Here is a 25,131-nt window from a genome sequence, read left to right on the forward strand (position 1 = left end):
AGCAACATTTGGCACACCATTCCGCAACGCTGGCTTTCGACAGAAATGCTGCCCCACACACTTCGTTATTCTCCGATGGGTTTCTTTTGTCTTTCGGCAGCCAAGAAATGAATAACAGCACTGTAGAAGCATTTGGTAATAACGTCGCCATGGCCCACACCCTCCATTTTAACACACGCCCGTCGAAAGACACGAATGCCAAACTTATCCACCACTTGCATGGCTATGCATATACACCCGTATGGCAGTCGCGCTAAAATCTATATAAGCTGCAGAGATCTCACCTTATATATTTCTGTCAAATATTAATGTTTTCCTCATCTTTGTTTCTAAATATTAATGATTGATGTTGTATAATGTTCCCAGTATAATAGTCGTTTGATAAAGGCGAAATCAGAGGTTAGTACAAAGTGGTATTTTTCTTAATACTTGTACACTAATAAAACAGATAACTGTTTGATTCTAGAATACATATTCACTCTACAGCGGAATGTGCGCTGATTTGAAACTTCCAGGCAAATTAAAACTGTGTGCCGGACCGAGACTCGAACTCGGGAGCCTTGCCTTCGCGAGCAAGTGCTCCACCAACATTTTTTTTTTTTTTCGTCTCATTTTGTTCGTTTTCGTTCGTTGTAGCTGCACGGTGCGGACGTCGCAAGACATCCGTTTCAGTTCGTCGTTGATCGATTAACTCAGTCTTTTTATTACAAAGGGCAGCTAACCGCCTGACCGAACAGGCTGAGTTACCGTGCCGGCAGCAGATTACCGGCACGACACACGCCCCGTCCTCACAGCCTTAAATCCGCCATTACCTTGTCTCCTACCTTCCAAACTTCACAGAAGCACTCCTGCGAACCTTGCAGAACGAGCACTCCTGGAAGAAAGGATATGCGGAGACATGGCTTAACCACAGCCTGGAGGATGTTTCTAGAATCAAATTTCCACTCTACAGCGCAGTGTGCGCTGATATGAAACTTAATGGCAGATTAAAACTGTGTGCCGGACCGAGACTCGAAATCGGGACCTTTGCCTTTCGCGGGCAAGTGTTCTGCCGATTGAGCTACCCAAGCACGATTCACGCCCCGTCCTCACAGCCTTAATTCCGCCAGTACCTCGTCTCCTACCTTCCAAACTTCACAGAAGCTCTCCTGCGAACCATGCAGAACTAGCACTCCTGGAAGTAAGGATATGCGAAGACATGGCTTAGCCACAGCCTGGGGGATGTTTCTAGAATGAAATTTTCACTCTACAGTGGAGTGTGCGCTGTTATGAAACGTCCAGGCAGATTAAAACTGTGTGCCGGACCGAGACTCGAACTCGTAAACTTTGCCTTTCGCGGGTAAGTGCTCTAACAACAGAGCTACCCAAGCACGACTCACGCCCCGTCCTCACAGCCTTAATTCCGCCAGTACCTCGTCTCCTACCTTCCAAACTTCACAGTTCTGCACGGTTCGCAGGAGAGCTTCTGTGAAGTTTGGAAGGTAGGAGACGAGGTACTGGCGGAACTAAGGCTGTGAGGACGGGGCCTGAGTAGTGCTTGGGCAGCTCAGTTGGTAGAGCAGTTACCCGCGAAAGGCAAAGGTCCCGAGTACGAGTCTCCGAGAACGCGACCGCGAGACCACGAGCTGCGGACGACAATTCTGTTGGGACGTGAACGTGTATTCTGCTGGGCAAATGCCTTTTTGATAGGTATTGCGTAGAGGACAGCACCCGTGAGCACTGCGGGGTCTGATTCATCCTTCATCTGTTCGTCATCAATCGGGGACATTATTGTCTTGGTTACTGTGTGGAGCGGACAGGAAATGGAGCTCTATTCTTGGGAGGAAAAGGCAGACATGCACTGTGCTTACGGGGCGGCGCATTGAAATGCTCATACTGCCCAACGTTTGTATGTTCAGCGGTTTCCGAATCCTCGAGTGCCAGATCCACACACATTTACTACCATACACAAGTCCCTATGAGAAGCAGGGTGACTTACGGCACATTTTCCATTGGCATGTTCTCGTAACGGCACATGTGAATTTAAGGCCTACATTGAAAGCCAGTGTATTCTTTTTGTGTTACACGCACGAAGACCTGACGGACGCGATCGTCAACGCACAGTGCGTAGACCAGGACTTCAAGAGGAGGCGTTAGAACTGCTGGAACGCACACTCTCAACAAGCCCGCTACGTGTTGCACGGGAAATGGCAATTGGCAATTTGTGGTAAGGTCTTATGGGACCAAGCTGCTGAGGCCATCGGTCCCTAAGCTTACATACTACTTAATCTAACTTGAACTAACTTACGCTAAGGACAACACACACACCCATGCCTGAGAGAGGACTCGAATCTCAGACGGGGGGAGCCAACCGGGCCGTGACAAGACGCCCTGGACCGTGCGGCTACCCGCGCGGCTCGGGAAATGGGTGTAAGCCATTGCACAATTGGGCGTGTGTGGTGTGAAGATTATTTGCACCCCTACCGCCTTCAGAAGGTTCACGCCTTTAACCCAGACGATTTTCCACGTCGCACTGAATTCTGCCAGTGGTTTTGCAAAGCTATGCCATTCATCCGGCCTTTCCGAACCGTGTACTTTTTACAGATGTGGCAGCCCTTACACGAGAGGGTATTCAATAACCACAACACTTGTGACCACGGCAATATACGCATGCCGTCTTTGTTCGTAGTCATGAAGATCGCTTCGCTGTCAACATTTGGATTGCCTCAGTAGGCAAAAATCTGGTCGGTGCACACAAGTTCCCCGGCGAGTTAACGCAAGTAGATATTTAGTGGAATGAGATTTTTCACTCTGCACCGCAGTGTGCGCTGATGTGAAACTTCCTGGCAGATTAAAATTATGTGCTGGACGGAGACTCCACCTCGGGACCTTAGCGTTTCGTGGGCAAGTGCTCTACCATCTGAGCTACCAGAGCACGACTCACGCACCGTCCCCACAGTTTAACTTCTGCCAGTACCTCGTCTCCTAGCTTTCAAACATTACAGAAGCTCTCCTGCGAATCTTGCAGAACTAGCACTCGCGAAAGAAAAGATATTGTGGAGACATCAGCGCACACTCCGCTGCAGAGTGAAAATCTCATTCTGGAAACAGCCCCCAGGCTGTGGCTAAGCCATGTCTCTGCCACATCCTTTCTTTCAGGAGTGCTAGTTCTGCAGGGTTCCCAGGAGAGCTTCTGTAAAGTTTGAAAGGTAGGAGACGAGGTACTGGCAGAAGTAAAGCTGTGAGGACGCGGCGTCAGTCGTGCTTGGGTAGTTCAGATGGTCGAGCACTTGCTAGCGAAAGGTAAGGGTCCTGAGTTCGAGTCTCGTTCCGGCACACAGTTTTAATCTGCCAGGAAGTTTCAGATACTTAATGTTTTTACAAGAAACTGTGCCAGAGTTGTTGGAACATTTCCACTCAACGTGTGATGGCGAATATGGTACCAACACGATGGTGCATCTGCGTACTTCGCACATGCAGTGAGAATGCATTTGGATGAAACCTATGGTGAGAATTGGGTAGGACCTGTTGGGCCAGTGGTTTGTACGTTCCCCCGATTTGTCACCCACTACGTTTTTCTTCTGGATCCACCTGAAATATGTTGTCTATGAAAAACCCGTTGAGACTGATGAAGAGGTAATAGTGCGAATTATGGTAGCCTTCGATACTATCTCCACTATGCCAGGAGTGTTTCAAAGTGCCACTCCCTCGTCGTCGCACTGTGTGCATTCATGCAGGAGCGCGTAATTTCGAGCACTTTTTGTAACTGTTTACAAACAAAGATTGTAAAACACCTTCCCGACCTCTCATTTACCACGATGCCACGAATACACTGAAAACGTTGCCCTGCTACCATGGCCGCTCGGATGGCATGTTGCCTGCCTACCCTCCTCAAGACGCGCGACTCCTGGCACCGTACGCTAAGGGATGCGCACACGGGTTGCTATGTGAAACATACGTTTTACAACCCACTCTACCAGCTCTCCCGTTTTCTACGATTATTTCACATACACCCTGTATATTGCACTTAAAAGCCGTAAAGAGTATAAAGCAAACGATTTATGGATGTCCATCCTACTGCATGCACGAGGGACTTTAGCTGACGACATATATCAGAAAAATGTTACGACTTCTGCACCACTTGTTAGCAGCAGACACAGTGGCTGCTCCGAAGACTGAGACGGCGCGGAGTTTTACAATTATTTATTGAACTTACTCTACAATTTCCCCCTCGTCGTCGCTGCCCAGCCCTGCAAATCCCTCCTCCTGGCTGCCGCTGTGTACACTCTACGACAATGCGCGCAACGCGCACTGCTGATCGCACTCGGGATCCTCAGGTCACCAGTGCGCCGCTGAAGCCAGGATGCCCTGTGATTGAGATGAACTCGTCGCCGCTCGGCGCCCCAGTACTGGCACGCCCACGGAGCCGCGTCGCCGTGACGTCAACTGCCGACGCCTGCTGCACCGGCGGCTGGGAAGCCGTCAGTCGCGATGTCCGCGAGGTCTCGTCATGGGCGGACCACGCGCCGTGGGGCCGGGTTGCCGTGAAGTCCGGGCGTCAGTCCCCGGCGACGCCTGTGACCAAGACCGCGCTGCGGCCTGTCCTGCTGGAAGTTCTCGCTGCAGTTAGTCAGCCATGGTGCCGACCGAACTCGGGCCGAGCCCCAGAGCTGAAGTTGACATCTGGCGGCGAACACATGACTCCTGCGAGCTGGAACAGACGTCTGAAACTTCACCTACGAAGATTGAACATTCGGACACGGACCACGTCCGTCCTCAGATCCGAACTGCTACCTAATGGCTTCTGTCTGTTGCTGCCGGCGCTCCACTATTTGTATCCGGCAGGTGGACGTTTTTTACCCTCAGTGGTAGCTTTTTGTTATTACTTCCGCAGTATATTGCAGCGTAACTTAGCGTGCTGGCCTCACTTCCCCTTACTCAGCACTCTCCAGGCTTCACTCGGCGCTCCGTCTGTGTGCGTCCTTGTGTCAGCCTGTTGGTAGACTGCTGCTGTCAGCCAGGCTATCTGTGCCTGCCTACTTCACAACGCCTCTGTCGCCGGCATGCCTCTGTTTTGCCATCTCCACTGCCTGAAGCAACGCTTACTACATGTGGCCGCGACAAAAAGTACAACCGCAGCTGGTTCTTGAGAACGACTTTTTTGTCTCGCACTATTAGTTCGATTAGTTTCGGCGGCACATTACCTCTATACTCAGGCCCACCGTTGCGAAAAGTGCATTAGTGTTCCTTGGCACATTTATTGTGGAGTCCTTGTTACTAGTACACGTGGGCTAGCTATCCTCAGTAGTCTCTACTCGAGAGGACTCCACAATAAATGTGCCAAGGAAATCTAATACTCTTTTGGCAGTGGTGGGGCCAGAAAATGGCGGTAATGTGCCGCCGAAACTTGTCGTATGATACAATAAATTCATTCTCAGGACACAGCTCCAGTGGTACTTTTTCTCATATAGGGCAAAGAATTTGAAAATGATATCATGTACTTGGTGTCAATTTCTCGCTATGCTATCCAAGCTTTCAAAAACAAGCCTCAACACTTGATTTTGTGTGGCAGTCATTTCTTAGTAAATTGTCTCTCTACCTTTATCCACCACAAGAGGTTTGTTTGCTTACTCCCTCAAGTTACTTACACCGTTAAGGTATACCTACAATAAGAAAATACATAGAGCACAGGAACGGATGAGCCATTACAAGAAATTAAGCGACCAAGAAACTTAATCCTTACAGAATTCATCACAAGTTAGCTGTCTGAGACATCTTTATATACCGAGGTCCAGAAGCGATTTAGGTACGTTCTTGTCAACGACAGGTAATGCACTGAAATGTATGTGCAACATTCGCCTGAAAGATGTACTAGTCTGTAACGTATATTATCATAGGTGTACCTCACAGTGTCAGAACGTCACTATAAGGAGGACGTCGTAGCATTTATTTAGCGTGTTATTCTGACCAATAGGGGAATGTCCGAAAGTTAACATAACTAGATAAATTGATAAGAGGTTAGTACCACATACTGAGAACCGTCATCATTAGAAGCATTCCTTTTACAACAGTTTCACTTTTCATGCAATCTAGAGCATTTAGACACTGAGGCACAACGACTTTTAAGGATGAAAGTATAAATCGTATTGAATTATTCACCTTTCTCTGCCATCAGAGAGATGCATATCAGAACGATGCGCTCTTCACAGTATTTTACTCGGTGTATGTTTCATTGTTTTGACGGGCAATGGGCCACGTGCTGTCTGCTGCCTTACATATAAACCGACTCCTTCACCGTTTCTCACTCATAACAAAACGATGTTAAAGTATGGGACACCTCCTCCTCGATTCACTCTCATGGGCTAGCGAAACTGATGCTGAATTGCAGCTCAATGATCTCCACTTCTGACAACTGTTTCCTCGACAATGCATGCTGCCTACACGACCACAACTACATTTACATCCACACGAGTACTCTGTAATCCACAATTAAGTGCCTGGCAGAGGGTTCATCGAACCACCTTTCAGCTACTCCATTACCGTTTGTATCTCGAAAAGCGCGCAGGAAAAACGAACACATAAATTTGTCCGAGCGTGCTCTAATTTCTCTTATAGTACTATGACGATCATTTCTCCCTAATTAAGTGAGCGCCAGAAAAATATTTTCACTCTCTGAAAATAAAGTTGGTGATTGAAACTTCATGAGAATATCCTGCCTCAACGATAAACGGCATTGTTTTAACGACTGCCATCCTAATTCGTGTATCTTTTCCGTGGCACTCTCTCCCATATTTCGCGATAATACGAAATGAACTGCCCTTCTTTTAAGTTTTTAAATGTCTTCCGTCAACCCTACCTAATGCGGGTCTCATTCCGCATAGAAATACTCCAGAAGAGGGCTGACAAGCGCAGTGAAAGCAGTCTCTCTAGTAGACCTGTTACATTTTCTAAGTGTTCCGTCAGTAAATCACAGTCTTTGCTTTGCTTTCCTCACAACATTATCTACGTGATCGTTCCGATTTAAGTTGTTCGTAACTGTAATCCCTAAGTGTTTAGCTGAGTTTACAGCCTTTTAGATTTGTGTGATTTATCGTGTAGCTGAAATTTAGCGGATCCTTTCTATTACTAATATGGATGACTTCACACTTTTAGTGGTTTAGACTAAATTGCCACTTTATCCACCATACAGATATCTTGTTTAAATCAAATTATGATTCATTTTGATCATCTGAGACGGTAAATGATGCCAAAATACGTAAACAATGCTCGGATTGTCTCTTAAATTCTGTATGTGGATCAGGAACACCAGAAGGCCTGCAACATTTCTTTGAGAAACGCCAGATATTACTACTCTTTTACAAGATGACTTTCTGTGAATTATTACGAAATGTGAATTCTCCGAGAGGAAATCACAAATCCAGTCACACAACTGAGACATACTCCATAGGCATGCAAATTAATTAGTTTTCGCTTGTGAGGAACGGTGCCAGAAGCCTTCTGGTGATCTAAAAATGTGGATTCAGTTTGACATCCCCAGTCGTTAGCATTCACTACTTCGTAAGAATAAAGAGCTAGATGTGCTTGACAAGAACGGTATTATCTGAATCCGTGTTGGATGTGTTTCAACAAATCGTTTCCTTCAAGGTAATTCATAGTGTTCGACCACAGTCACTGTTCTAAAAACCTTACTACGATGTCGCGGGTGCTCAAATATCGCTCAGACAAACATACGCTGCTAAACAACACTTAAGAGTCTTCAGTTGAATCTTCCGGGCTGAGAGGCCGTGGTCGAAGCATAAAATTTCCACCTAACGCTTCGTCTCCATCTGCGGGAGACACCTTCTGAGTTTTGGGCAAGTATATATTGGAACAACGAAAAGAAGTGTAAACACCCGCTTAGCCGAACATAAAAGAAACTGTCGCTTAGGACACATCGAAAAATCAGCCGTAGCTGAGCATGTTTTTCGAGATGGGAACCACGAAATAAAATTTAATGAAAGAAGCGTTCTAGCACGAACATCCTATTATCATGAGCGCATGTATAGAGAAGCAATAGAGATTCACAAACACCATAACAATTTTAATAGAAAAGAGGAAGTCTTAAAGTTGGACAAAATATGGATGTCGACGTTGCGCCATCAGAATGGCAATCGATTACTCTTAATGGAGACTGATGACGTCTTCCAGAGATAGGCATACCGTCGACATCACATGACGGATGATGGTGCCCTCTATGCGCTCTACAAATGCGAGAGCACCTGGAGCCTCAGTGGCAGTAGCCTGACGACCTCAGAAGAAGTCTTCCGCAGATGGGGACGAAACGTTAGGTGCAAAATTTTATACATCGACCACGGCCTCTCAGCTCGGAAGTTTCAACTGAAGACAACACCGGAAGTGAAAGCCTACATTGTATGAACACGTAAGAGTGCTGCTTGATAAGTAAGTTGTTGTTAATTAAAAACCCAGCAGATCTTCCTTCCACACCCTGTATTCTACATCTGCCTGCATTCCCTTCGTGTTCTCTGATAGTGTTACAACACGGGTAGAGGAACGGCTGTGGCAGCACTAGTCAAGCGACTTTGGGTAGACAGCTGGTGCTGCCATCACATAGCAGTTAGTAAGTGGCGCCGCCGCTAGGCCAGGCCTGGTCCCTCATTAGCTGAGAGTTTGCCGTGCTGCATCCAGCACATTCCAGTACAGCCACCCACCCCCGGGTATGGCCAGATTTTACCGGCGCCCACGCAGCCGTCACGTGTTCCGGAGATAGCGACGAAGCGTAACTACGCAGGCTGAAACACGTAGCGACGAAGCATGTTTATTTCATTGAGTTCATAACGAATGACAAAGATAGGATAAGACGTCAAATGCCCAGTTTTGCCATTATTTCAGTCCACTTGTGTCCGGATTATTTTGTATGTGTAAGTAGGCTGTTTAGGTTTTTATGTTGGTAACATCACCTAGCGCACTGTATGAAAATCACTGACTGTGCTGTGTACAGTCTGAGGCTGGTGGGCATTGTTGGAATTTGCTATTGTAGTGTTGGGCAGTTGGCTGTTAACAGCGCGTAGTGCTGCGCAGTTGGAGGTGAGCCGCCAGCAGTGGTGGATGTCGGGAGAGAGATGGCGGAGTTTCGAGAGCGGATGATCTGGACGGGTGTCCATCACAGACAGTAAATTTGTTTGACTGGAAGTCATGAACTGATATATATATATTATGAATTTTGAACACTATTAAGGAAAATACATTGTTTGTTCCCTATCGAAATCTTTCATTTGATAACTATGTCTATCAGTAGTTAGTGACTTCAGTAGTTAGAATCTTTTATTTAGCTGGCAGTATTGGCGCTCGCTGTATTGCAGTAGTTCGAGTAATGAAGATTTTTGTGAGGTAAGTGATTCATGAAAGGTATAGGTTATTGTTAGTCAGGGCCATTCTTTTGTAGGGATTATTAAAAGTCAGATTGCGTTGCGCTAAAAATATTGTGTGTCAGTTTAGTGACGATCAGAATAAGTAAAGAGAGAAACGTCTGAGTACGTTCTGTTTGGCTCAGCTGTTTGAAAATAAAATAACGTAAGGGGTTTAACAGCACAGTAATTCACTAATTTTTCTAAGGGGACGTTTCATATGTTCCAGTATTGTGCTGCCATTTCCAGTTTTACTCATACACATAGGTGGTTTTATATTCCACATCATTTTATCATCACATATCAAATACATAGTATAAATTCGGAAGTTGTTGTGTATGTCTGGTATTCCTTCATGCTGAATGTGCTGGACGGATTTGGCTTATACCTTGAATTAACACATAGCCTACTTTTAAAGAAGTGTAGCACCACAAAATATTAAATGATTTGAAGAATATAATGCAATAAGTACACTTAGAAAAAGCTACTTACTCTTTCACTTTTGAACAGTGTTGTATTTGTGTTCATACTTTATCTGTCTAGTATGTCCTACATAATACGATTCATGGTACTGAATACATTCAATCCTCAAAGTGTTTAATCCACAGATTATTGTAAGCCCGTTGCATTTTAACCACTGAATGTCAGGCATATCGTGTAGCTTCTGAGGACTCGTACAGTTTCTTGAAGACTCCAAACGGTTGTATAGTTTAAATGTGCGACAGAGAGCTGTCGTGTCTTCACATGCAGAGGCTCATGCGCCTATAGTGAGGTTCGATTTGATTATGATATGGGAGGGTATCCGCTGGTAGCTGACACACACGTAAGGGAAGATGTCGTTATTTCACGCACAAATATTGTAAAATTTGCGCTGCACCGAACAAGATGTTGCTTATTTCCTTTCTTCGTCGAGCTAGAATGTTATTACTTCTTCATGCTGAAGTGGCTGGACGGATTTGAGTGAACTTTGGAATGGAGACAGCGTATGCTGTGAATTAACACATAGGATATCTTTTATTCCGAAAAATGTCACTGTTCCCGTGGATGGTCAATGTGATTGCTGTTCCCATGGAATGGGTAACGTGACTAAACAGTCAGCCATGAAAGTTAAGTGTCAAAAGACTGCATTATTTTTAGTGCAGAGAGTAGTTTTTAGCTGGTGTGACAGATGAAATTATTGATATCACGATTTTCTATCATCCCAACAAACTTTCGTTTCCAGTTCAAACACTTGTAGCATTTTTTGAAAGTGGCCTTCGTGATCACTGTAAATAACAGCCAGGGAGAAACGTTAAAACTGGCAGTTATTCATCTGGGCACACAATGTTTCTCACATGGACAGCTGTACGTTGGCTACTCGCGTGTATCGAGAGCCAGAAATCTCTATACATATATGCAGAGAATAAAGTCTCAGAACGTAGTTTACAGGCACCTATTACATTAGAAACTTCAAAGGTTTCTACCGAGTGTTCCTATGTTTCAGAGGTGTTGGAACGTCTTCGTGACTCGAGCAGAAACTTTTGATTGTGCCAGCGCCTTGGATAGGAGTGAACTGTCATTCGAAGTCTAAACTTGGCAGTGTTTAAGAACCTGACCACTACCGGAGTTGTTCACACATCGCCTTCCAAAGTTTAGTATTTATCTTCCTTCCGTCAAGGCGAGTTATGCTGGTATATATATATATAGTATGTATCCTGTTTGTATATGAACTTGATTTCTTACATATTAGGGACTGGCAACTGGCTAAACCTTAAACTGCGTAGAAGCTGCTGAGTTCCTTGTGCAGATTTTTCTAGTGTTTTTTTGTTAACACGTCTGAGCACTTGAGAATTTATTTTTTAAAGATCAGAGTTTCTGTTGTAGTCTTTTATTTAAGTGGTTCCATCATGTTAGGTAATGGCAGCTTTGCTTGGCACTAGTGTTCAGGTGTTACTAAGTCACCCTTTACCTGTAACTGTTTTCATGATATCTATTTTGAGGGAAGTGCTATATGGGAGTTTGAAGTTCTCAACTGTTAGTAACCCTGTTTTCTTAATTTGGAATTGTTTGTTAAAGTATTGAGTATGTTGGGTTTCTTACTGTATTTGCAAAGCTTTATCTAGTGGCTGGTCCACAATTTGTAATTGTCAATTTTTCTTTATAAATGGGTAATGTTAATAAACTGTCTTAATTATAAATTGTGACTACCAACCATGATTCCATCCCGATTCCTCTTTTATGGTATTTACGATATGGTGTGTAAGTGTGGTACGATTAAGAAATCATGTATCAAGTGTGTTCCAAATTTCGTTTGTTATCCGCCAGATGTCTGCGTAAGCAGAAGAAACTAACGATCAAAGTCCAAAAACGATTTGTTGGACTGTTCAATTAACCAAAACAAATTCTCCAAGTATAACACCAACACAAAACAGTGATCCGTCTTCGAATCACAACTACATACAAGAATAATATAGAAAACAACTGAAGTAATTTCCTACTAGTCTCCGCCAGAGACTTTTCCGATATACCAAGCCTAATCCAGAGATCAGGGAGAAGATCCAAGCCGGGCTGCCGAGGCAGTAGCTATCCACGTCTGCTGGCAGTTGATGAACTGCCGATGTGCGGCCGAGCGCCGGCCTTTATAGCACTTCGGCAGATGAGTACCTCAGAACTATTTTCCATCACGTGGTTTGACGTGTGAAAATAGTTCCAGAATCTACAGCGACCTCTTCCTTTTGTTTATGTGGGCCGGTAGTGGCCCCTGGTGGCCGCTGGTGTCTTTTCTGTGTTGTTGTTGTTGTTGTTTTGGCCGTTCATCAATATTGCCTGTCGGTTGCGTAGTGCTTCGGTGTGCCTGCGAAGCGGGCAACCCGCGGCTGCAGGCTGTCAGTTGGATTGCTGATACTCTAGGCGCTGTGATGTCTGGTGAAGGCCACAGCACTGTGACTATCATCTGTCCGCCACCTTAACATGCGCTCGTGGGATGTGCCAAGGCCACCGCCAGGAAATGCTTTGCTTAGTGAAGCGTGACGTCACAGAACTTCTTCAGTGAGAGCAGGGAGAGATCTGATCAGATTTCGCTTGCATGCACTTGTTTGTGAGCTGTTGGATATGCCTGACTCCAGAACGTAACATCCGGTTTGTTTCATAGTTCATTTTACTTCAATGTCATCCCCAGACATTTTGTTTTATTTTCTGGGTTGATGCCACATATGACACATACATAATTTCGGAAACAGAAGAGCGTGCCTGCAAGTAAGAACTGCTAAGATCTTTTCTTAACCTGACAATTTGCTCTGAAATTTTCTTCCCATTTAATCTTCAGGGTATTACTTTAACAGCTGATTACAAGTTTATGTTTTACAACAAATAAGATGAAAGTAATTGCAGAAACTGAAAAAATTAAAATTCATGTTTAAACTTGATTCATGGTGGGATCAGTTGTCACTACACTTCCTTAGGCATCAAAACATCGTAAATTTTGTAACAAAATGAAGCGTGCATATTTTGGGCGAAGGGATCGGGTACTGGTTGGGGGGGGGGGGGGGGGGGGAGGAGGGAGATAAAACTGTAGAGGGAGATTAAGACTTCAACAAAGCAAAATAGGTGTAACTAACGATGCTGTGTGGATTCAAATTCCTGAGACTGCAGCCTTGTGTGTGAGTTACGTTTGCGTGAATGGGTGTGTGTGTGCGCGTATGTGTGTCTGTTGATGGCCAAGGCCAAATGGCTGAAAGCTTTAAATGCGAGAGTCTTTTTGTTGTGCCTATCTGTGACTCAGCATTCCGCTATATGATGAGTAGCTACTTTCCTTCTGATGATATTGTTACATTCCATCCTGGATTTTCCATTGTTTGTAAATAGCGACAGCTATTCATGGATGAAAAGACTAGTGCAGTACAGATTAGCGTAGAGAGCTCACACCAGTGTTCGGAATGCAGAGAGCAATAACAAGAAGAATTTTCTGTCACATCAAAGATTTATTCGTCATTTATTCGTTATCATTCAGATACTCGTGGCTTATGCCCTGAACTCACATGGCAACCCACTTAGTGAGAGTGCTGTATTTCAATAGCCATTGAATACCAGGTTTTGTCATTTTATCAAAGCTATACAGCAAAATAAGCCATATAAATGAGAATGCTACGTCTTCCACGCAACACCGGTCAAAAAATGACTGCTCAAAGTTTCAGTGCGCCTACATCCATTATTACGAATATTCTTTCCTGCTGTGATAATATATACGTGATTTTCGTTAGTATGTATGCTTCAGCAAATTGCTAAGGAACTTTCAGCATGGAAAGCATGCAGAGCTTAGATGCAATCCTGACCATTGGTTAGAATGAGAATGGATGCAGACTGATAAACCAGCTATAATTTGTCCGTATTGAAAAATACCTGCAACGACGAAGATGTACTTATGGCAAATAAAGGATTTTCTGTAAAATAAATCATCATCATCATCATCATCATCATTTAAGACTGATTATGCCTTTCAGCGTTCAGTCTGGAGCATAGCCCCCCTTATAAAATTCCTCCAAGATCCCCTATTCAGTGCTAACATTGGTGCCTCTTCTGCTGTTAAACCTATTACTTCTAAATCATTCTTAACCGAATCCAGGTGCCTTCTCCTTGGTCTGCCCCGACTCCTCCTATCCTCTACTGCTGAACCCATGAGTTTCTTGGGTAACCTTGCTTCTCCCATGCGTGTAACATGACCCTACCATCTAAGCCTGTTCGCCCTGACTGCTACATCTATAGAGTTCATTCCCAGTTTTTCTTTGATTTCCTCATTGTGGACACCCTCCTGCCACTGTTCCCATCTACTAGTACCTGCAATCATCCTAGCTACTTTCATATCCGTAACCTCAACCTTATTGATAAGGTAACCTGAATCCACTCACCTTTCGCTCCCATACAACAAAGTTGGTCGAAAGATTGAACGGTGCACAGATAACTTAGTCTTGGTACTGACTTCCTTCTTGCAGAAGAGAGTAGATCGTAGCTGAGCGCTCTCTGCATTAGCCTTGCTACACCTCGCTTCCAGTTCTTTCACCATGTTGCCATCCTGTGAGAATATGCATCCTAAGTACTTGAAACCGTCCACCTGTTCTAACTTTGTTCCTCCTATTTGGCACTCAATCCGTTTATATTTCTTTCCCACTGACATTACTTTCGTTTTGGAGATGCTAATCTTCATACCATAGTCCTTACATTTCTGACCTAGCTCTGAAATATTACTCTGCAACACTTTCAATCGAATCTGCCATCACAACTAAGTCATACGCATATGCAAGACTGCTTATTTTGTGTTCACAAATCTTAATCTCACCCAGCCAGTCTATTGTTTTCAACATATGATCCATAAATGATATGAACAACAGTGGAGACAGGTTGCAGCCTTGTCTTACCCCTGAAACTACTCTGAACCATGAACTCAGTTTACCGTCAACTCTAACTGCTGCCTGACTATCCATGTAAAGACCTTTAATTGCTTGCAAAAGTTTGCCTCCTATTCCATAATCTCGTAGAACAGACAATAACTTCCTCCTAGGAACCCGGTCATATGCCTTTTCTAGATCTATAAAGCATAGATACAATTCCCTGTTCCACTCATAACACTTCTCCATTATTTGTCGTAAGCTAAAGATCTGTTCCTGAAAACCTCTAAGAGGCCTAAACCCACACTGATTTTCATCCAATTGCTCCTCAACTAATACTCGCACTTTCCTTTCAACAATACCTGAGAAGATTTTACCCACAACGCTGATTAAAGAGATACCTCTGTAGTTGTTACAATCTTTTCTGTTTCCATGTTTAAAGATTGGTGTAATTACTGCTTTTGTCCAGTCTGATGGAACCTGTCCCGACTCCCAGGCCATTTCAATTATCCTGTGTAGCCATTTATGACCTGACATTCCACTGTACTTGATGATTCCGACTTAATTTCATCCACCCCAGCTGCTTTATTGCACTGCAATCTATTGACCATTTTCTCCACTTCCTCAAACGTGATCCTATTTCCATCATCATTCCTATCCCATTCTACCTCGAAATCTGAAACATTACTGATCGTATTTTCACCTACATTGAGCAACTCTTCAAAATATTCCCTCCATCTGCCCAAGGCATCCACAGGATTCACCAGCAGTTTTCCTGACCTGTCCAAAATACTTGTCATTTCCTTCTTACCTCCCTTTCGAAGACTGCTAATTACACTCCAGAATGGTTTTCCAGCAGCTTGACCCAATGTCTCCAACCTGTTTCCAAAGTCTTCCCAAGATTTCTTCTTGGATGCTGCAATTATGTGTTTGGCTTTGTTTCTTTCTTCAACATAACTATCTCTGTCTACCTGAGTTCTAGTATGTAGCCATTTTTTATATGCCTTCTTTTTCCTTTTACAGGCTGCCTTGACTGTGTCATTCCACCAAGCTGTTTGCTTCTTCCTACTTTTACACACTACTGTTCCAAGACATTTTATTAGCCACTACTAGTACTGTGTCCCTGTACCTTGTCCATTCCTTTTCCAATGACTGTAATTGACTATATTCAACTAACTGGTACCTTTGTGAGATCGCTGTCATGTACTTGTGCCTGATTTCCTTATCCTGAAGTTTCTCCACTCTTATCCTCCTACATATGGACCTGACCTCCTGCACTTTCGGCCTCGCAATCCCAATTTCACTGCAGATTAAATAATGATCAGTGTCATCAAATAATCCCCTAAATACACGTGTGTCCCTCACAACCTTCCTGAATTCCTGATCTGTTATTATATAGTCAATGACAGATCTGGTTCCCCTGCTTTCCGAAGTATACCGGTGAATGTTCTTATGTTTAAAAAAGGAGTTTGTGATTACTAAGCCCATACTGGCACAGATATCCAAGAGTTGCTGCCAGTTCCTGTTGGCCTCCATATCCTCTCCAAATTTACCCATAACCTTTTCATACCCTTCTGTTCGATTTCCAATCCTGGCGTTAAAATCACCCACGAGCAGAACACTATCCTTGTCCTTTACTCTAACAACTACATCACTGAGTGCTTCATAAAAACTATCCATCTTATCTTGATCAGTCCCTTCACAATGCAAATATACTGACACAATCCTAATTTTCTTGCTAGACACTGTCAAATCTATCCACATCAGTCGTTCGTTTACATATCTTATTGCAACTACGCTGGGTTCCATTTCTTTCCTGATGTAAAGCCCTACACCCCATTGTGCTATTCCTGCTTTGACTCCTGACAAGTAGACCTTGTATTCTCCCACTTCTTATTTCTCACCCCTTACCCGAATGTCACTAACAGCTAAAACGTCCAGCCCCATCATACTTGCAGCCTCTGCCAGCTCTACCTTCTTCCAAGAGTAGCCCCCATTGATATTAATAGCTCCCCATCTCATTACCATTTGTTTGCCAAGTCGTATCTTAGGAGTCCCTGGTTTGTCAGTTAGAGGTGGGACTCCGTCACCTCCAAAGGTATGAGGCATTTTGCTCTGATTGTTGCCAGCATCATATTTAAAGCACTGGACTCGCATTCGGGAGGACGACGGTTCAATCCCGTCTCCAGCCATCCTGATTTAGGTTTTCCGTGATTTCCCTAAATTGTTTCAGGCGAATGCCGGGATGGTTCCTTTGAAAGGGCACGGCCGATTTCCTTCCCCATCCTTCCCTAACCCGAGCTTGCGCTCCGTCTCTACTGACCTCGTTGTCGACTGGACGTTAAACAACACTAACCTAACCTAACCATATTTAAAGTAGCAGGGAAGCAGGTTGCTAGCCTTACTTGCCCCGAGTCCCATTGGGTTTTACCCCTAACGGCTGAGGGACTAACCGGTGGATTTGGTAGTCTTTGCTGTATGAGCACAAAGGTGACCACAACTCAGAATATGTCCGAGATGCCCAGCCTTATTCCAAAGTAACTGGTATCCCGACTGTCGGGACCACTTACTTGGCCACTCATACGTTGCCCGTGGTTCATGAACTAGGACATGACGAGAGGACCCCACACCATGAACCACTAAAATAAATGGATTAAAAAAATATTTCATCTTTTATCACCTTGAACTTACTCGCAGTCACTTAAATTACCTAAGTATTTTAATCTTGCCTCCATTGAGCATAAGTTTCGCTGTTGACACTGAATCTTTTCTCAGAATGTCGTGGTTTTTCGGTTTTAGATTGAGGCAGTAGCTGCAAGGCGTAACGAACAAAGATATATCTATTTATCGTACTAGAATGATATGTTCCGAAAATCGTAATAACCGGTTTTCACATGTCAATGCCTACGAAAAGGTGAATTTTAAGGAGTCGACAACTTTAAACGTGGCTTGCATATTTTGCCAGTTACAGGTCGTTTTTATTTTTCATTTTGCGTTCCTGTTATCGTGGTAGTTGTTTGGTAACAAAGGTGAGTCAAATAGTTTCCGATAAAGGGTAGGAGCCGTCTATAGCCATCCGGTGCATACGGAAACTTACATGGTGTTGGCTACATTATGAGGACAAGCTTCTTCCATTTGTAATAATGCTTTAAACTGACAAAATTGGTGATACCTCCCTTCTGTGTCATAACTAGCGCCAATTGTTGGATCCTGCCTGATATCTTCCCGCCCTGACCGTGATACCTAGCATAAGAGACCATTTCCGATTAGCAGGGTGAAAGTAAGCCAAGACTTTCCGGAACGAATCTTCATGTCGCAGCGAAGTGTGTGGTGATTTGGAACTTCTTGGCAAATTGAAGACATGTGCCAAACCAGGACTCGAAACTGGGGCCTTTGCCTTTCTGGGAAAGTGCTCCGCCGACTGAGCTATCCAAGAATGTTTCACAAACCGCTCTCATAGCTTCATTTCCACCACTACCTCCTCCCATGAATGAGGTTGAGCCGAGTCTCAACAATATCTTTGCCAGGATCCAACAACGCACGCCGAAGAACAAGTGGTTCACATGGCTCTGAGCACTATGGGACTTAACATCTGAGGTCATCAGTCCCCTAGAACTTAGTACTGCTTAAACCTTACTAACTGAAGGACATCACACACATCAATGCCCGAGGCTGGATTCTAACCTGCGACCGTAGCGGTTGCACGGCTCCAGGTGTTAGCGCCTAGAACCGCTCGGCCACTCCAGCCGGCGCCGAAGAGCATCTGTGAAGCATGGAAGGTAGCTGATGACGAGTCTTGCTAGGATAGGTCAGTGTATTAAGCACCAACCTGCGAAAGGCGGAGGTACGAGGTTAGAGTCCAGTCCGGCAAATATTGTTATTCTGCTAATAAAATTCAAGGCAAGATTTTCTGCTCAGTTACAGTTAACTTTTTTAAAGCCGCATATAGGTTTAAATTACAAGAGGAAAGCTTAACAAAAATAGATACGAATCGCACTTATACTCGACTAAAACAGCACGTCGACAGAGCAATAAGCATTTTGGGTGAAAAAAATTATGTCCATGTATTCTATGTAACACCACATCGACCCACAATGAAAGATTTTTTGAAGCAGCTGGAGTGAGCATTCTTATGTTCACCACTTTATCACATTAGTGTGGCACTCCGGATGTACTAAAACCTTATTATTCACGAGTTTGAAGAATTCTTTTCGAAATCATTTAATCCATTCATACTTCAACACTAATACAGATATGCGGCTTCATCCAGGGGACGGGATAACTAAAGCTGGTGGTGAGAATATGGTTCAGACAGTGCTTTCCATTTCTACAGTGATTCATATAGTTTTCCTTATCGCATAATGTTCTTTGGAACTTCTGGATTATTGATGTGAGGTGGTGGTACAATTTCTCTGGATATTATAGTAGGACGAAGTGAAGATCATGTAAATTTTCTGGATACTCAAAATCCACTTCTAAAACTTAACCTATATCTGAATAATCTGGTATACTCCACACGTCAAACCCATCCCAGGAGACCGAAACACAATCAAAAAGAGGTAAGTACTGCAACATGACCCAGTTGTGCAGACTGTTAACACTGAGGTGTGTAATACAAGTATCGACTTTATTTCAATTATAATGAACCATGAACCAATTGTTTGTAACTACATCTACGTGAACAGTGAACAAAACCAACTCTGGTGCCGAACTTAACAAATTGTGATTTTTTACTTCACTAGCATGTTGCAATTTTATATTAGTTGTCTTCATCAGTTCATGTCATTCCAAAGTGCCACGTCACATGATTAGCTATATATTGATCAGAAAGAACATTATGACCACCAACGTACTGTCAGTATAAACCCGTCCAGGGGATAGCAATGTTATCTGGCGAGAAATGACTGCTACCAGACACACGCACGATACATGTAATATTGAACGTACTGTCCGTGTGTAGAACGGAAAAGGGGTGCGATCCATCTGAATTTGACAGAAGGCAGATTGTGGTGGCCCAGAGCGTCGGCACAAGCATTCCGGAAACTGCGTTACTCGTTGGGTGTTCGAGGAGTGCTGTGGTGGGTGTCTTCAAGACGTGGCGAAATCAGAGTGGAATCACTTCTAGACGTCGTGCGGTTGGGCAGCCACCCCTCATTACAGGCGCCAGACGTCGTAGATTGAGCAGACTGGTAAAACAGGGCAGATGCCGAGCTGTGGAGTAGCCAACTTCAGACTTTAATGCTGGGCACTGAAAGTGTGTCTAAACACACAGTGCACCACACGCTCCTTACGATGGGCTTCCGCAACCGACATCAGTGTTAACAACAAGACATCGGCAACTACGACTGAAATGAGCACGTTACTTGGACGTTGGTGCTGTGGCAGAGCGTTGCATGGTCTCACGAATCCCGATACCTTCTTCACCATGCCGATGGGAGGGTGAGAATCCGTCGCCTTCTTGGGGGATAGCTACTTGACGCTTGTACTGCAGGACGGAGACAAGCTAGCAGCGACTCCGTTACGCTCTGGGGAACAGTCACTTGGGCATCTACAGGTCCAGTCAAGTTCGTGCAAAGCACCATGACGGCCAAGGTGTATAGCTCAAAAATGGCTCTGAGCACTATGGGTCAACTTCTAAGGTCATCAGTCCCCTAGAACTTAGAACTACTTGAACCTAACTAACCTAAGGACATCACACACATCGATGCACGAGGCAGGATTCCAACTTGCGACCGTAGCGGTCGCGAGGTTTCAGACTGTAGTGCCTAGAACCGCTCGGCCACCCCAGTCGGCCACAAGGAGTATAGCACATTGGTTACAGACCACGTGCGCGCCTTCATGACGATCATGTTTCTCAGCAGCAGTGGTATTGTTCGACAAGATAATGCGCCATGCCACAAGACCAGGAGTGTGATAGAGTGATTTGAGGAAACAAATGGTTCAAATGGCTCTGAGCACTATGGGACGTAACTTCTGAGGTCATCAGTCTCCTAGAACTTAGTACTTAAACCTAATTAACCTAAGGACATGAGACACATCCATGCCCGAGGCAGGATTCGACCCTGCCACCGCAGCTGTCACGTGGTTCCAGACTGTAGCACCTACAACCGCTCGGCGACTCCGGCCGGACTGATTTGAGGAATCCAGTGGGAGTTTCAATTCATGTGCTGGCCCCCCAACTCGCCATATCTGAACCCGATCGAACACATCTGGTATGTGACTGAACGTGGCGTCCGCGCTCGTCAACCTTTTCCCTGGAATGCTGATGTTATCCATGTAAAAGGTGGACACACCAGCTATTAGGCAGGTGGTTAAAATGTTCTGGCCGATCAGTGTATCTAAATCGTAAATTTTAAGAGAAAGTGAACGAAAATTTTCTAGCAAATCAGTCAAAATCAAGACTTTCGTTTTCAGATCTAACTTCGAGTAATGTTCTAACGTCTTGCGCACAAAAAAAGTCCATCCATCACATGCTTTTGACAACGGCCTTGCCACAGTGGATACACCGGTTCCCGTCAGATCACCGAAGTAAAGCGCTGTCGGGCATGGTCGGCACTTGGATGGGTGACCAACCGAGCCGCCTTGCGCTGATGCCATTTTTCTGGATGCACTCAGCCTGCTGATGCCAATTGAGGGGAGACTCGACCGAATAGGAGCGGCTCCGGTCTAAGAAAACCATCATAACGACTGGAAGAGCGGTGTGCTGAACACACGCCCCTCCTATCCGCATCCTCAGTGTGGATGACAAAGCGGTCGGATAGTCCCGGTGGGCCACATGTGGCCTGATGACGGAGTCCATTACATGCTTTTCCATAACCTGCTCCTTTGATTGTGGTTTCAGCAGTCAGAAAGCTTTTGAAAGCTCCAATCAGTAGAACATAAGTGCAAAATTATATATGCAAAGTTATATGACGATACATATACAGGATATATGATATCATAAGTTGCGTAAAATACCGCCGAAACGTGCTTGATGCTTACATGTATAGTCACTACAAACTCTATTAGCAATAAACTTCGTAGACAGTATCCACATACGCCGCTGAATGCATCTACAATACCGTATCATTGTATGACACATAGTTCAAGAGATATGACATAAACAGTGAGATGTGTGAAACCCTACGGCATCGCGCATAACATTTGAATGTATTACTTCGTTGCTAGGAACTACATTCCCAAAACGGTTTCCAGACAGTATCAAGAAAAGCCACTGAATCTACTTACAAAATTATGTCATTGTACAACACATAGTTCAGAAGAAAGTACCTACTGCCCAACAACCAGAGCAGCGCTTTAAATGGTTCAAATGGCTCTGAGCACTATGGGACTCAACTGCTGAGGTCATTAGTCCCCTAGAACTTAGAACTAGTTAAACCTAACTAACCTAAGAACATCACAAACATCCATGCCCGAGGCAGGATTCGAACCTGCGACCGTAGAGGTCTTGTGGTTCCAGACTGCAGCGCCTTTAACCGCACGGCCACTTCGGCCGGCAGAGCAGTGCCAGGAAACGGCATCAAGAAGACGGTGACCCGCGCGCCAACGGAAAGAGCGGGCAGCGCCACACCTCCAGGAAGACAGAGTTCAGCACCCCTTGTCAACGCTGATCTAACCAGTCGCCCGTCGATGGTCAGCCCCGTTCGGTCGCACACGTCGAGAAGAACAGCAATGGCTAATACGAAGACAATACTTACCCTGTGTTCTACGAGTAGTAGTACTGTATAATGTAACTGCACGTAGGAGGCAAGACAAGTTAAGTTTCTTTTCTTTTCAGAAGTAAAGTGATCAATTAATCTTACAGTGTTATGTAAGTTAAAAAAATGGTACAAATGGCTCTGAGCACTATGGGACTTAACATCTATGGTCATCAGTCCCCTAGATCTTAGAACTACTTAAACGTAAATAACTTAAGGACATAACACAACACCCAGTCATCACGAGGTAGAGAAAATCCCTGGCCCCCCCGGGAATCGAACCCGGTAACCCGGGTTATGTAAGTTATCATACCGCATGCGCAAAGAGCTAGAGTGTAGATACATTACTGGCCATTAAAATCCCTACAACAAGAAGAAATGCATATAATAAACGGGTATTCAATGGACAAATATATTATACTAGAACTGTCATGGGATTACATTTTCACGCAATTTGGGCGCATGGATCCTGAGAAATCAGTACCCAGAACAACAACCACTGGACATAATAACGGCCTTGATACGCCTGGGCATTGAGTCAAACAGAGCTTCGGTGGAGTGTACAGGTAAAGCTGCCCATTCAGCTTCAACACGATACCACAGTTCATGAAGAGCAGTGACTAGCGTATTGTGACGAGCCAGTTGCTCGGCCACCATTGACCAGACGTTTTCAATTGGTGAGAGATCTGGAGAATGTGCTGGCCAGGGCAGCAGTCGAACATTTTCTATATCCAGAAGGGCCCGTACAGGACTTGCAACATGCAGTCGTGCATTATCCTGCTGAAATGTAGGATTTCGCTGGGATCGAATGAAGGGTAGAGCCACACATGTGAAATGTAACGTCCACTGTTCAAAGTGCCGTCAATACGAACAAGAGGTGACCGAGACGTGTAACCAGTGGCACCCCATACCATCACGCCGGGTGATCCGCCAGTACGGCGATGACGAATACACGCTTTCAATGTGCATTCACCACGTTGTCGCATAACACGGATGCAGCCATCATGATTCTGTAAACATAACCTGGATTCATTCGAAAAAAATGACGCTTTGCCATTGGTGCACCTAGGTTCGTCGTTGAGTACACCATCGCTGGCGCTCCTGTCTGTGATGCAGCGTCAAGGATAACCGCAGTCTTTGTCTCCGAGGTGACAGTCCATGCTGCTGCAAACGTTGTCGAACTATTCGTGCATGGTTGTTGTCTTGCAAACGTCCCCATCTGTTGACTCAGGGATGGAGACGTGGCTGCACGATCCGTTACAGCCATGCGGATAAGATGCCTGTCATCTCGACTGCTAGTGATCCGAGGCCGTTGGGATCCAGCAGGGCGTTCCGTATTACCCTTCTGAACCCACCGATTCCATAATCAGCTAACAGTCGTGGGATCTCGACCAATACTAGCAACAATATCGCGATACGATAAACCGCAATCACGATAGGCTACAATCTGACCTATATCAAAGTCGGAAACGTGATGCTACGCATTTCTTCTCCTTACACGAGGTATCACAACAACGTTTTACCAGTCAACGCCGGTCAACTGCTGCTTGCGTATTAGAAATCAGTTGGAAACTTCCATCTCAGCACGTTGTAGGTGTCGCCACCGGCGCCAACCTTGTGTGAATGCACTGAAAAGCTAATCATTTGCATAACAGCATCTTCTTCCTGTCGGTTAAATTTCGCGTCTGTAACACATCATCTTCATGGGGTAGCAATTTTAATCGCCAGTAGTGTATTATTGGCGCGTGCAGGTCTCGTTGTTTGAATATGCAGAGCGGGTTCGTGAGGCAGTATCGGCACTACGTATGGATGCTCCTGAGGCGAGTTTAGTTGTTAATGTCTTGAAAGGTATTCGGCCTGAAGATAGGTCTCGGATCCCACTCTTTCCTGGTCCAGTCACTCTCCGTAAGTTAGAGAATCTTGTTGATTCTGTTACGAAATTGTCCTTTGCCGACAATCAGCAAAATCAGTTAAAGGGTGGACATCAAAACCTATCTAACTCCGTTCAAGAGGGTAGCATGATAGCTAGCACGCATGGATCATTGAAATCAGGTCCATGTTTAAGACGCGGCTCACGTGACCATTTAGTACGAGGATGCCCGGTTCCAAGGATGTCTCGCGCTGAGAAATGACTCCAGGAGGGTGTGGGGTCTCATCCCCGAAGACAGGGGTGGTGTAGTTGTATACAGGCAGCAACCACGCCTACCTTACCATTTGTTTGTGCAGCTATAGGGTTGAACCGTTGTGTGGGTTACTACTCGTAGGTTCAGGGAGCTCTGTGTCACATCTTAATTACCAGTGGTTTATTAAATATGTACACTTATGTAGATTATCTCCAGCACGTCCGTCGAACGAGAAATGTCTGCTGGTCAATGGGCAAGAGTTACCTCTGTACGGGAAATAGCGGGGAAATTTTTCCCCGGCCTGTCATGTTTTTATTAGTTACGGCTCTGGTTCTAGGGCACTTGGTTCTAGGGCATGATTTAATCCGTAAGACTGGTATGATGTTAGATTTTGGTACCCGGACCTTTTATTTAACATTTTCCCCCAACGACCGAATAGCCTTTTCTTCATGTACTCATGAGGGGATGGGACGTGACACCAGTAGTAACAAGTGCCTGCTTGGGGTAGACCACCTGTCTAGTCAACAAGGGAAACAGTTGGGTGAATTTTTGGGTGAATTTTCTGTCT

The 25,131-nt window shown here is 44.8% G+C and overlaps 1 pseudogene; it reads left to right on the top strand.

Moving 5' to 3' along the window:
* The first annotated feature begins 21,221 nt into the window (after positions 1–21,221).
* LOC124803816 lies at positions 21,222–21,339 on the top strand (annotated as a pseudogene).
* Positions 21,340–25,131: the final 3,792 nt, after the last annotated feature.

The sequence above is a fragment of the Schistocerca piceifrons genome, chromosome 6 (assembly GCF_021461385.2).
Source record: "Schistocerca piceifrons isolate TAMUIC-IGC-003096 chromosome 6, iqSchPice1.1, whole genome shotgun sequence".
Taxonomy (NCBI): Eukaryota; Metazoa; Arthropoda; class Insecta; order Orthoptera; family Acrididae; genus Schistocerca; species Schistocerca piceifrons.